This window comes from Sapajus apella, unplaced genomic scaffold (assembly GCF_009761245.1).
Source record: "Sapajus apella isolate SASKATOON/1434 unplaced genomic scaffold, GSC_monkey_1.0 scaffold1, whole genome shotgun sequence".
Lineage (NCBI taxonomy): Eukaryota > Metazoa > Chordata > Mammalia > Primates > Cebidae > Sapajus > Sapajus apella.
The window spans coordinates 914837-917415 of record NW_022436941.1 but is presented as its reverse complement, the minus strand read 5'-3'; positions in this window follow the sequence as shown (position 1 = coordinate 917415).

Below are 2579 nucleotides of genomic sequence, written 5' to 3'. Positions count from 1 at the left end.
GTTTGTTATTAAGTTCTTTGTATATTCTTGATGTTAACCTCTTGTCCGATGAACAGTTTGCAGTTATTTTCTCCCATTCTGCAGATTACCTCTTTGCTCATGACTGCTTCCCTTGCTGTGCAGAACCTTTTCAGTTTGATATGATCCCATTTGTCTCCTTTTGCTTTTGTTGCCTGTGCTTTGAGGTTTTACCCATAAAATCTTTGCCCAGATCTGAAGCATTTCCCCTGTTTTCTTCTAGTAGTTTGATAATTTCAGGTCTTACATTTAAGTTTATAATCTATTTTTGTATATGGTGAGAGAGACGGGTCTAGTTTCATTTTTCATACATATTTTCATCTTTCATCTGCATATGGATATCCAATTTTCCCAATACCATCTTTAAATCTTTCCCAAGCCCTTTGAAACAGCAATTATTTTTTTTCTTATTTAAACCTGCGCTTCCTCCTCCAATCTAGTTAAGAGAAGAAAACTTTCTGGGGATACGAGGTTTAAACCGATGGGCCATTAACAGCATAACAAAGCAAAAGGAATTTTCCAGGTCACCAGCCAACAACTTTAGAGTAGTATTTAAAATTCACTTGCTTAGTGGGGAGGGAAAACACTTGTTCAGGGGAGGGTGGGGGAAGGATTTCTCCCAGCTGAAGGGGAGCTGGAGAATGGCCTCTTTTTGGCCAGTAAAACCAGTAAACATCATAACATAGGGCTTGATTTGTGTGCAGATTTTTTATCCTTGTAGATACAGATTACAATGCAGATTTTGGAAGGAAAATGTCTGTCTGCTGAAACCATAAATAAAAAGTTTCTTTGGCTTCAGATTTAGGGAACACCTGGATCCCTGCTCTGGCTTCAACCATGATTTGCTAGAATATAACATATCCATAAATCTATTCTGAGCCCACTGAAAACACACACACACACACACACACACACACACACACTCACACTCATACAGATACTGCTTTATTCCAGCTGTGACAACGTTTAGCAGAAGAGGAACATTGGCCATATTGTGTTTCCCCCACCTCATTTTGCATTTTTTTGTTTTTTGTTTTTTTTGAGACAGAGTCTCACTTGTGTTGCCCAGGCTGGAGTGCAATGGTACGATCTTGGCTCACCACAATCTCCGCCTCCTGGGTACAAGTGATTCTCCTGCCTCAGCCTCCCGAGTAGCTGGGATTACAGGCATGCACCACCACGCCTGGCCAATTTTTGTATTTTTAGTAGAGACAGAGTTTCTCCATGTTGGTCAGGTTGGTCTCAAACTCTCAGTCACAGGTGATCCACCTGCCTTGGCCTCTCAAAGTACTGGGATTACAGGCATGAGTCACCATGCCTGGCCTCATTTTGCATTTCTAAAATGTATTTGCTAGGAGTCTGGAAGGCCCTGGGAAAAGCAACTTTAGTCATTAAGTAGTAAGCAGAGCTGTTGTAGTAGAAATGTTCCAGGGATCAACTTCGCTGCTGAAGGAAGAATAACCAATAGAGTCTTGCTGAAATTCAGCAGCTGAGCCTTATCACCTTCCTACACATCATACCCCCACCACCCCTTGTGTATTACTCCAGGAACTTCCATAAACCTGTGACCCCTTACATAGACCTTAAAATTCTCGGCTGGGCATGGTGGCTGATACCTGTAATCCCAGCACTTTGGGAGGCCAAGGAGGGCGGATCACAGGTCAAGAGTTCAAGACCAGCCTGGTCAAAAAAGTGAAACCTCCATCTCTACTAAAAAATACAAAAAAATTTAGCCAGGCATGGTGGTGTGTGCCTGTAGTCCCAGCTACTCGGGAGGCTGAAGCAGGAGAATCACTTGAACCCAGGAGGTGGAGGTTGCAGTGAGCTGAGATCACATGACTACACTCTAGCTTGGGCAACAGAGTGGACTTCATCTAAAAAAAAAAAATTCCTATAACCTCTTGATCCCAGGATTTTCTGTGGTCCCTGCCAAATTGCAGAAGGCTGTTTAAGTAGTATAAAAGTTATACACATTTTAAGGTTTTTCTGGTATAGTGACTTGTGGACTTTAAAAAAAAAAAAAAGCAGCAGTGCTGGGCACTGTGCCTCATGCCTGTAATCCCAGCATTTTGGGAGGCTAAGGTGAGTGGATCACTTGAGGTCAGGAGTTCAAGACCAGCCTGGCCAACATGGCAAAACCCTTTCTCTACTAAAAATACAAAAATTAGCTGGGCATGATGGCAAATGCCTGTAATCCCAGCTACTCGGGAGGCTGAGGCAGGAGAATCGCTTGAACCCAGGAGGGGGAGGTTGTAGTAAGCCAAGATCGTACTATTGCATTCTATCCTGGGTGACAGAGCAAAACTCTGTCTCAAAAATAAATAAATAAATAAATAAAAGGAAGCCGGGCGCGGTGGCTCACGCCTGTAATCCCAGCACTTTGGGAGGCCGAGGCGGGTGGATCACGAGGTCAAGAGATCGAGACCATCCTGGTCAACATGGTGAAACCCCGTTTCTACTAAAAACTACAAAAAATTAGCTGGGCATGGTGGCGCGTGCCTGTAATCCCAGCTAATTTTTTGTAGTTTTTAGTAGAAACGGGGTTTCACCATGTTGACCAG